Source organism: Rhagoletis pomonella, unplaced genomic scaffold, assembly GCF_013731165.1.
Source record: "Rhagoletis pomonella isolate Grant_MI unplaced genomic scaffold, Rhpom_1.0 Rhpom_scaffold_00006, whole genome shotgun sequence".
NCBI classification, from domain to species: domain Eukaryota; kingdom Metazoa; phylum Arthropoda; class Insecta; order Diptera; family Tephritidae; genus Rhagoletis; species Rhagoletis pomonella.
The window spans coordinates 69,575,998-69,588,672 of record NW_023458560.1 but is presented as its reverse complement, the minus strand read 5'-3'; positions in this window follow the sequence as shown (position 1 = coordinate 69,588,672).

Below are 12,675 nucleotides of genomic sequence, written 5' to 3'. Positions count from 1 at the left end.
GTGGAGAAAATATTAACGCATACCAGCAAAAAGCCAACTCCGGTAATATAAATGCAATTTGGCGAACAATATTTAGTTATGGCAAGACAGAAAAAAAAAAAAAAAAAAGCCAATAAGAACAAAAAAATGCCGACGCACATTACAAACGTATCTACCTACTTCTGCTTCAACTTTCTTCGAGCCAACACATTTGTACATTTGATATTACCGTTACACACATTGAACTACTTATGAGTACAACGCAGCATTTGGCGTGGAAAAGTTTTAAGGACATGTCAGAATGATGCCATGCCAATGGTGCCAGACATTATGTGCGAAATTTTATGCATGGCACACATGGCCGGCGAGCGAGTGGGCGGAAAAAGTCGAATGAATTATGACGGAAACACACTGGTATGCATGTGTCCATATTTTATATTTATTTCTTTTTCCGTTATGAGTACAAAATAGTATTTTTCTCCTGTTTTTGCCTTCAAATTGTTGCCTTTCTTATATGTATACAAGGTATTGTATTGCATTTTAATATGAATTTGCTGGAGTATATGCAAGTATGAATGTACTTTTGCGTTTGTGGTGTGTACATTGGGGTGGTCCAAAAGAAGCAAAGTCGGAACTTTAATGCACTCATCCACTAGGATTGTTCTATTTTTTAAATAAATAAATATAAAATATAGTTACTTTGAAAAAATGGTTAAGTAAATAATTGGGAATTATTATTGGGCACCTCCTGAAGATAAATAGAATTTTCCGATCGAAAAATATTGATTTTCAAGAATTCTATGCCATTTCGACGAAAAGTTGCATTTTTGCCATATAAAATACATGGAAAACTTACAGCGTTTTGATGGACCTCTAAATATTTTTTGATTTCAAAATAAAAAATATGGATATTTTTTTTGGTATAGAATAATCCTAGGGGGGTGATAGCATGAAAATTCCGACTTCACTTTTTCACATGTATCTTTGGACCACCCTAATGTACGTACATACATATGTGTGCGCTATCTTGCTGACGTCACATATTCGCGACTTATATCCTGACACTTTAAGGACAAGATTCTGTCAGCGGCATTTATTCAATGACGACTTGTTGTTATTGTTCGTAGTATTATTGTGCTCGTTTCTGACTGCTGCATGTTGGCTGAATCTTTTATTCTTTAAACAAATGGCCGCTATCTCAGTGCACGATGTGTGCGTACAGTGACGTAGCCAGGGGGAAGCTGCGTTTGGGGGATAGATCCCCGCTCCGTCGGTTAAAGCACTATTTTTTTTTTTACTTTTGATTTAATAACACAATACAACTTTATCCTTCCGATTTATCTTTTCTTTCAGACTAATGAAAAAAATACTTTTTTATAAAAATTTAAGATTATCGGTTGTAGGAATATGCATTTGAATATTGAGCCACTGCTTGTAGTAAATATTATAAAAATATACGAAAGCTCTCTCTGTGGGTGCGTATCAGACCGAAGTAGCACCGTAATTTTCTCGGTCTGAAATTGCGGAGGTAAAATTTTACTGCCTTTCCTGCGCTACGGCCAGATATCTATCCAAAGACCCTTATAAAAACAATTTGTATATTAAAATTCAAAATAGTGTACGTGGAGAGCTTGACAGTACTAATTCTCTTAAGAGTTGTGCAAAAAATATACAAAACCTTCAGTTTAGAAGTGTCCATATCCCAAAAAGTATACCCCAAGAGTTTTGAATAGAATTCCTCCTTGAACAGAGAAAAGTCATACGAGACACTAAAAGAAGAGGCTTACAAAAGCATTATAAGAGCATATTTTACAAGTAGAACTTTTTACAAAACCTTAATAAAACTAATTGTTCTTTGAGCTTAGAGTTTTCTATTATCCGGACAGCCTCATTAAATTTAATGAAGGATAATATTTTATTTACGAAATTTATCCGATACATTTGGCATCCCCAAATATTAAACTGCTACCCTGTATCAGCTGTTAAAACTTGTCAAATTTAAATTCCAAATTTTCGGTTAGGAATAGGCGAGTGAACAAGCGAGTGAATCGCCCATATATGTATGCAAGAATCCACACAGGCGACGCCTCTAGCCATTGTGTGTCTCATCTTTAATAGCTGAAAATTTATTCACCCCCCTTCCCGAGGTCCTGGGGTAGCCACTGTGTATACATGTGTATGTATGAGTGCTAGAAATGTTCTCAGTTGCACGTGAAAAGCATTTTGGTATTATGTCTATTCTAAAAATAGGTTTTACATATACCTGTGCCATTCTCATTCGTAAGTATGTATATGAAGTGGGTGCGAGTAATTAGCATAACAGGTGCCGCTGGCACATAACATTATGCGGCTGTACAAAGGGCGAAAACACTGTAAGCCGTTGTTGTGTTGCGGAAAATAATATCAAGCGAGGGAGGTATGCATTTCGTGCTGCATTCTCATGGATGCATGACCACATTTTCCGCTAAATAAATATTGTTTACTTTCGTTTAAGAGATAGTAGCGTGACATTGTGGCACAGAATCATCGTTATCTGTTTCAAGGTGTTCAAGAGAGAAAAATGTGCGCGGAAAAATATCATCCATTGGGTGCAAAGAAAAAGAGAAAGATGACATACTTCTCGAAGTGCAGGATGTTCACAGACTTCAAATCATTCGGCCTTTGTTAGGAGTTGGATGTTCTTGTTTTTAGTAGGTTCTCAATCTTGTCCCACATTTTTAAGCTCTTGGACAAATTTTGTGGAAGATATTTATTCACGTTTATATCACCGTGCGATAGTTACTTTTACACACAAAAATCAATATATTCGCGAAATTATTGGTCAAATATAGTAAAACTGCGTTTTTAGTTTTTCTCTCGAACTCCAGAATTTTTTTAAAGAACTTTGTGAATTTTCAAAGATTTCATTAAAGAAATTCAGTGCCACGTACATTGACAATATGGGTATCAAATTGATGATAAAACTCCGTAGAATTAAAAAAGAATGAATTTTTTGGTGCATAAATATATGTTAAGCACTAATATATACGCACGTTCACATCCCCGAATATCGTTTAAAAATATTTAAAAACTAGCTACACGTTAAAAATCGTTATCGACTCCCTGGTATTTGTTTTGGAGACGATCACGTCATTAACGATGTATAACCTGCAGGTAGTGTTAACCGGGTATTGAGTAACCGGGCACAAGGGCCATATCTCCAGTGTCTAGTTTTCACTACTTCCCAGTTATTATTTTCCAATACTTCATACATATTTAAGTCAGCAACAATCAGTTGTTCTTCTAAAACCAAAAGTCATGACCAACATATGCCGTTGTAGCCGACAGTCAAAATAATACCAAAAAACTAAAACTTAAAATCTAAAATTAAAAAATTAAACATCATCCGTTTTCATTGTGTCAAGTTCCATTTTCGCATATTTGTGTGCCTCCACATATTAACGCCGTCCTTCGTATAATATTAATAAAAATGACAAAAATGATTGATGAATTGTTTGCTTACGCTTTTCATAATAGCTTGATTGTCTTGCTACCCTTATCAAATATTTAATTTCAAGGAAAATTAAATTACGTCACCGAATCTCATACCTTTGACTAAATTATGTGAGCCGCAAATTGAAGTCAATGTTTTATTTTTATTTATATTTAGAAGTAAGAAGTGATACGGGTATACCAAAATTTGGCAATAAATTAAAGAGGGCAGTTCCATAAAGAGGGCCTACAATGGACCAGTAAAAATTTTAAGGCAGTTAACAGCTAGGTATTTTACGTAGGATAAAGCTGGCGAGTCTAGGGCTCAACGCACCGATTTACGCATGATTGTAAAATTGGGTATTCATCATTCCCGTCCGCTCACCTAGAACCAATTGGTTGTGTTAATAAAACGCAATAATTTATGAATTCCTGCTGCACTGCCAGACAGTCAAAGAAGTAATGGTGAAATGAGCGTCTTCTGTCTCCAGCTACGGCCGGGCAGCGACAGAAATACTGCTATGTATATGCTTAAAATTTTTTCCTATTACGGCAGCTACCCATTGGACCTCGCCCAGTCCAGAGATTAATGATGTGATAAAACCCGACGAGATGTAGTCTTCTTTTTAACCTGACTAAGGACAAACTGAGAATTACAGTTAAGAGAAATATGGTCTGATGACTAGGCAAGGTAGACACCAATATACCTGATCCTTGAATTTGGGGCATATCGAGATGACGAAAAAAGGAGCATCTAGACTCCCTTCCTAAAAAATCCCTTCTAGACTTTGTTTGTGTTTGTAGAACTGAACGAGGTGCTGTTATGTGTAGAGGGCACAATAGATTTGAAAGAGCACACCTTTCTCATTTATCGGCAGCTTTGGCAGAAATAAGTAGCCCGGCAGGCCTTCCGATTAAGCAGTGGCAGGTTATATATAATTCCGATCCTAAGTAGAGGAAAAGGTCCTCTAGTGAGGTAGTCGCACTGACATTTATAGAGTCGTCCTACAAGTGGTGGTGTGATTTAAGACATGATTTGGAGGTGGATAGCGGTATACCTGGATGGTGAGAGGAGTTGACGTCAGACAGTCAGGTTCCCTTCCTCGCAATTTCGTCTGCCATAGAGGTGCCATGTATGTCTCTATGACCTGGCCACCTGGTAAATTTAGTGACTAACTTGTTAGGAATTTTTGTTCGAATTTGGAATGTGTTCTGTAATAGATCGATCAACGCTTCTGTGGGTACCTACCCGTTATAATTAAGGTCAGGTCATAAGCGTAGGTAATTGCCTTACGGCCTATGCCCTGCATGCGCATAAGTAGGGTGTACACCATTAGATTCTAAAGAAGTGCGAAGAATACTCCTCTTTGCGAAGTGCCCCTTCACCCATATCTAGTATTACTACTTATGTACCTCGCCCAATTTCTGAACAATTTCTTTTCCTTACTGACCAGTGTAATCGCAACATGATTACATTTAGCATTTTATTTTTGGTTGTTCGTGTAAAAATACTTCTCCTTGTTGTGGAGCTATGTACCTTTGTGCAATGTTTTACCAATTTTCTGTGATCATTTCAAACCAATATGACAAATTTAGCAAAGCCACTCAATGATATAAGCACTTTGGCTACCTTTTTCAATATTGGGGAAATTTAGTTAAATGATATTTATTCTTACCCGGTTGCATGTTGCTCTTGAAGTCATACTAATCCATCTTCGTGCACATATGCGCTTGTGTTGTCTTGCCTAAATGCCAGTTTATAAAACATATATGAAAATTCATGGAATTCGCTTTGGGGCAGCCAGAAATTCGGTAACACCTGTTGCTAGTCCGTTAGGAAAGTTCAAGGGTTATATACCTATGTACATACACTTTCACCCCATGTACACAAGTAACTAGTCGGATATTTTTATTTTACTCAAGCACACACCCATACACCCGCATATTCAAGTGGCGTTATGGATATAAGAATTTTTACATGCGCATGAGCCGAAAATCGATAGCGAATGCTAGTGTATGTGAGTGTTAGGGTGGTTCAAAAATACATGCGGGGGTTGGGGAGTTGAAAATTTTCCAAAAGGAAAATATAATACCCGCATTTTTTTGTAAACAAAAAATATTTTTAGAACTAACACAAAGCCGATGAAGTTTTCAATGTATTTTATAAGAGGAAAAACCAATGGAAATGCTATAGAATTGTAGAAAATATATATTTTTTGATCGAAAAATCCTGTTTCTCTTTAAGAAACTTTCAATAACAATACCCAATTGTTTATTTAACGATTTTTTAGTATTAACAATATTGATTTCCAAGAATTCTATAAAATTTCTACGAAACTGTTTTCTGCCCATGTAAAATACATAGACAACTTTTTTTTCAATATGGGTATTCTTTTTTCCGTTTAGAAAAATTCTAGGCGGTGAGACCACCCTAATGTGCATACATGCATACACACATATGTATATAAAAACATTTGTATATGCATATGCTTTTAAGGAATATCAGCGAAAGTATTAAGGAAACAAACGTTTATTATGTATGTACACATTCATGTGAGTACATAAAATTATCAGTTCACTCATAAATAAATAATGTAAGCTGTGCTATTTTTGGAACACTATGCAGGTAAGCACATTTAATGCTGTTGAATGAATTATTTAAGAATAAAAATGTGCCATTTTAATGTCGGCGTTTTTACATACAGGGATTGTAACGAAATTCAAATGGGGTTTCAAGGTCATTGTGGCCAAGGTTGGATAAGTTGGACAGAAATCGCGCCAAGTTCTCGAATCACGTCATCGCTATAAACTTTGTAATAGACAAGAGAACGGCCCTTTGAGTATATATGTATGCGAATTCCAAGCATAATTAGTTAGCGGTACTTCTTCCATTTAAAATAGCTTATAACTAACTATTTATCATATTTTATTTTATTTTATTTATTTTTTATTAATTAATAACTCACCTCACTTTAACATTTATTGCGCTGCTCATGTAGTTCCTTAATCCATTTTCTGCACAACCCGTTCGTGAAGACATGCAAATATGGTTGCTGCTGAGGAGGGACTTTGCTGGGTGCTTTTTCTTTCTACTGGCCGGTTAACTTATTTCTCACTACTACTCACACGTAAGCGCTTGCAAGCATTCCAAATCTCAGTTCCAACTGTCTGTCGCCTTCTTACTTTCACTTTCTTGTCGTTCTTTGTGGCGCTGTCTTTAATTTGATTTTGTTGATGATTTTTAAATAAGAGTGTTTGTTTTGTTTTCAGTTTAGGTACATTCTTTATGGTAATATTTGATTTATTTATGATATATTTATATGTGCATATGTATCTATGTGGGTGTTTAACACTTTTGGGAGGTCACTTTTATGAGGATTCTGTAAAGTTCAAATTATGTATTAGAAGTCTTGTTTCTTTTCAAAAGTTTAACTTGTTTATAGTTATAACAAAAAAAAAGCGGGAACGGAGAAGTGGAAAAACACACTTTTCGTTTTTTTATTTTTTACAACGTTTGCTTGAACAATTTTTTATATTGGGGAAAAGACACAACATCGTCCGAAATGGAAATGATCAAAAATCAACGGGAGTTTGCAGCAACTCCACACCAAAATTAAACAGGCTATAATTTTTTTTAATAAAATAACCTAATAAACATTCTGTTTTGGAAGATGGAAGAAGTTCATATTTCTGATACAAATATGCATACGAATTTCTGTATGTATATATGTATGTATATTCCATGTCGTTAAAAAGCTCTTACATTCCATCTTCATCGGTATTCGTCGCCAATGCGAACAGGGCCATATATCTTGCGTAGAATACTTCTTTTAAAGTCCCCAAAGCCTTCTTATCTTTGTTCGAGATTGTCCCATGTTTCTGTGCCATGGACGAGCATGATGAGGGCTTTCCTTTTCAATTACCTACCCTGCCCAAAATAGCACATGTTGGCAAGAGTTATTCCTTGATCTCCAGGCTGATATTGTTGATGGTGTTTAGAGACTAACGAAATAGCAGATGAGACTGCCAAAGGCGCCATCAGTCTGACTTTAGAGCAGACAAACCAAATTCATAGACCACTCCAACACTTGTACAACGAAATGGACGACCGTATGAAAGGGCCACTTTATGGTCAGATGGAATCAGTTAACCGCCAGAAGAACTGCAAAACCTTGTGCGAAAACAGCGAAAGTGTAATTATACCCGTTTCTTTTTACGGTTATCAAGGAAGGATTGCAGAGTTGTTACCGGATTGATTACGGGCTATATCCTGGTGGCCACTTATGCACAAAAAATGCATATCACAAATGTCGACAAGTGCCGGTAGTGTCGTGATCGGGATGCCAGAGAAACCCATTAAGCATCTTCTAAGCCAATTTCCCACATTTAAATGCTTGGGATTCGAGAAGTTAGAAGACATCCCAAAAGTAGAGCGGAAATTACTGTTGAAATTCGCAAAAATCGCTACACATTCTTTTTTAACAACGCAAAGAACCTACTCGTCTATGTGTTGTTCAACGCCGGCTATATTACCCTGATCTTACCTACTAAGCAAATGTAATTTAAACATCGAAAAAAAGTCAAAGTTCCCTAAACCCCAAAAAGACGCCACCAGATATTCAAGCAAATGAATTTCATGTCTTTTAGTGCTATTCAACTAATTTCGCCTGTTCAACTTCTTGGTTGCTTAAACACTGTCTTGGGTAAATTTTAAAGTACTTTTTTTAGCCGCTTTCTTAAAAGTTTCGGAAAAAGGTTTTTATGATCTTTTGATTGCTTTTTATGCTAATCACTGTTTTCTGACCGCAATTGAACACAGCACTTAAAATAAAGAAAAAATAAATGATGAATATAATTACGCTATAATTTTAATTACGCACTCAAGGTGTCTTCAGTCACTTTTTTACTTCAACTTTTGAATTATTTAAATGCATTTCTTTTAAGTTCTTGAAGCGAAAAAACATTTCCAACACTTTCACCTCTGAACTTACTTTCGCTACGTTTTCTCAGAACAAACAAAAAGTTTAAATTATAATATCCACTACGAATGGAAAACGCTAACTACTAATCCACAACAAAAAAAATCTTCAATTTCGTGGAACGTACAGAGGCGACTGACGACAGCAGCGCCAACGATAAGCGACTCGTAGTCACGCAAACACCAAATGGCAGGCCAAGTAGAAGAAATCACCAACACAAGCGCAAGACAATTTAGTTAGTATTTTCCAGCATTTCGTAGCCAGCCAACAAGCAAGCATTTGCAAGGAAACACCAGCTCGATGGCTCAATATCTAACCTAATTTATGCGCATGTATTTGTGAGAGAAGAGAGAGAGCGCACGCCACTATTAACCGGCAGTGGGTGGCTAACATTTAACCAAGTTAGTAGCACTCAACTGTAGGCTGAAGATGGATTGACGTACGTAAAAAAATATTGTGTATTTGCAAGTGTTTACGTATGTGTGTGTCTAAATTACTGGTATTTTATATGGAAACCTAACAAAAAAAAAATCGACGCGACGAAGAAGAAATTTTTTGCTGATGACGTTTAAGCCAAATTCTCTACAAACACAAAGGCAAAGGCACTAATATAAGTATAGTATGTGATTTATGGTATTCATGGATAGGTGTATGGATTTGCACATAAATATTTTTGTATTTCCTATACAAACAATCTACATACATACTAAATATGCACTCAAGCGGCACTTCTGCTGCTGTGGTGGGACCACAAATTTTTCACCACACATTCTCAATGATCGTTGGCGTACACCGCAGCTCTTTACATTATACATAACTTCTACTATATATAAATACGTTCATATATGTATATACTCGATTAGTTTGTAGGTGCTACGTTACGTATGAGTAACCACTCAGCAAAATGGAATTGAATGAATCAGTGAGTTGTCGTTTTGAGTGGGTCGTCTTACATAGATATGTACATACATACATACATACAGTGTATGTGGGCCGGCCGCGTTGCTTTAGTGGATGGTATCGTGGTGGTTTCTAATATCTGTAAAGAGTGTTTGCTTGGCAAAACTTTGCGGTGCTTTGGGGCAAACTGATATGCGAATGCTTTTAACAAAAAATTTCTCTTATAGAATTATAAATTTAAGCAAACACACTTGGAAATGCTGAGGACGAGTGCCTGGGGCAATGACTTTAAATTTTACCACATTATTCAGTTTTTTTAGGCCTAAAGTTCGGTCGATATTTTATAGGATAGCACAAGTACCTACATAGTATACGAACAACATCCTTTGATCTTCCAAATAGTGTAGACTTTCTCAGTAGAAAATTTTTAAACAAATTTGGTGACTTTCGTTACTGCACATTGATGAGCCGCAAATCAGTTACGAGTAAAAGGCGTTTATGCTCGAGCCTATAAAACACCAACAGCCGATTTTATGAAAGCAATTTAAGCGAATAAATAACTGACAGAAAGGAAAAACTTAAAACATCCCGACAAGAAAAATACGAACAATTCCGTAAAGTCACGAAAAAGAATCCCGAAAACCACAAAACATTTCATTATATAATAAATGCCGCTCTAAATAGTAACAGCGCTCAAACAAGTGTAGAAGTTGAACCCGTACTCTCAGTCGAAGACGGCGGAGTCGATGACCCACAACAAGATTATGACGAGGTATGAATAGCCAATTTCGTACATGAACGAGTCACAAAATATCGCGTTAGTGCGAAAGAATAAATAGTCGAATTTCGAAAGGATGTAAACTCTTCAGCCCTCAAAGTATTCAACGCGGTACCCGCTTATTTTCTCATCAGAAGCATAAAATGATATGAGACTCTCTAATTTTTCTTCTTCAATTCTATCTTTTCTGACTTGGCAGCACTGCCGAATAAAGTTGTGGCGTTCTGCCACTAGATCATTGATGCTCAAAACAGCGCCAGCGGGCGGAACTCTTCAAAGCTCTCTTTAAATTTTATATGAATGCGCACAGAACAGAAGCTCTCTCTGGGCATCACTGCACTGGATACGCGCCAAATGCAGCGATTTAAATTCTTCCATATAAACATGCTCGAAAATTTCTTTTATATGGAAGAACATGCCTTGCACCGTCAGCAAAAAATATTATTAAAATAAACGCGATTATCTGGCGTCCTAAAGTTTGCACTTTAAATTTAATGGGCTATACCTAAAATTTTTTAATTTAAATGCAAGTCAAGAAAATCTTCTGACGAAATCTATCAAATGGAATAGGAATCTACCATACCACCAAAATTAAAATTTAGAAAAAAAATTTTAGCAAATTTGGAAATGCTGCTTTAAAGCTGCTGCATTTAAAGTTGCTCCATACAATAAAATACAAGGTGGCGCAAAATTAATCAACCGATTTTGTGTGTTGAATAACTTTTTTACTAAATAAACAAAATTATTTTGAGTGATGGAAATCTCTATTTGGACCTCACGATGTTTTCGGTTAAGAGGAAAAGATGATATCCATCAAGTGGCTGCCGCCAGTGTGGGTAGACATTTTTTCCGGTGATAACCGTTCGCTTTCCTATCGAATATTTTCTTTAAGGGCTGCGATTGTCTGAGGTTTGCTGACATAAACCAGCGACTTTAAGTAGCCCCAAAAGAAAGAAGTGATAAAGAAGAAGGGTGATTAATTTTGCACCACCTTGTATATCAAAGTGTATTGCTACTCGCTGCTTGCCTACTCGAATTTTTTTCGCAGTATTGGTAATTCGGTTGACAAAAAATATTGCAATGTTTTGCGTGCACTCTGGGAATAACTAAAATACTAATGACAATGTCAGAGCAAAAATGACACGCAAACTAATCAAATATAACAACAATGCCGTTGAGCTTGCGCTCGTTAACGTGTTTGCTATACATATTAACTAGTGAATGTGTATATAAACTTTGCATATATTTACTCCCTGTGAGCTTATACACATTACCCTTGGCTGTTAGATGGCCAGTTACCTGCACCGGAATGTACCTGCAAATAATCGTTACACTCTTATAAACTAATAACAAAATTTTCTCCCTTTGGTTGTTGAAGATGAACGATTAACACAAGCGATCAGATAGAGCATTTAAGCACGAAGGATAATAATTAACAAACTATTTAGAATGTTTTGCAGTATAACCGACGATTTATTTCGTGAGGAAAATTTACAGTCAAGGCAAAGTATAACGAAACACGCTTCTTGTGATTTTCTTAATTCTAATGGATTCTAAACTTTAGGCGGTAATAATAACACTGGATCACAAATTTTAGATTTGTTTTTGTTCTCCACTATCCAACTCCTACGTAGAATTTCTCGGTTATTCCGCAAATCGAGTCAATTCTATGGATGCGTTTTCGAGATATTTGAAATTTACCGTTATTCAGCTTAAAAAAGTGGTTCCACTTAATCACGTATATATTACGTAATTGAACACTCCCAATGAAAGCCAATGAAATTTCTCATAAACCGGGTATAAATCACTTTCTGATATGCCTTTTTATGAAAAATCTAAAAAATTCAAACTTTAACAGGGAACAAGTTATTTTTAAGCAAAAAACGAAACCGACTTCAATTCTGGCATCCATAGAACATTTATGCTGTAAACCAGTGTAATTTGGGAAAGTACCATATTTCATATTCATATGAAACAGCTGTATATGCCGTTTAAAAAAAAACAGTTCCATTTGGACTAAACTACTTTTATGAGATAAAATGTAAACACCATCCTTTTATTTACCAACCTATTATTATACTTTGCACTCTCTCTTACTAAAAATTTTAATTTTTGGTTTTATGTTAAGTACTCTGTTGTTTTGTTGTTTTGCTGTTATTTGCATTGTTACTTTTACTTTTACTTTAAGTGCTAGTAAAAACAATGAAAGCACCAAAACGCCATAGAGTAACTTCTACGATAGGTGAGGTAAGTGAATTTTATGAACGAAATAAAATCAACACCGAAGAAAACTTTACAACCAACACCAATGTATACACGTGTAACCATGCAGTCTCCTTTGAAAGAGAAGTAGCCCTTCCATTGAGGCAGATACATACTCGTACAGTGAAAGACAAAATGATGCCTGACAAGAAACGTTTGAATCAAAAATAGTATCCTCTCGGCATCGTCGATAGACGGTATGAGCGGATAAATATTTTGTCTGACATTTAAAACAGAACCTCTCAAAAGGAAAGTTTGATACTTTCTAAAATCATAAACACTCAAAGGATGAAAAAAATCTTTAAA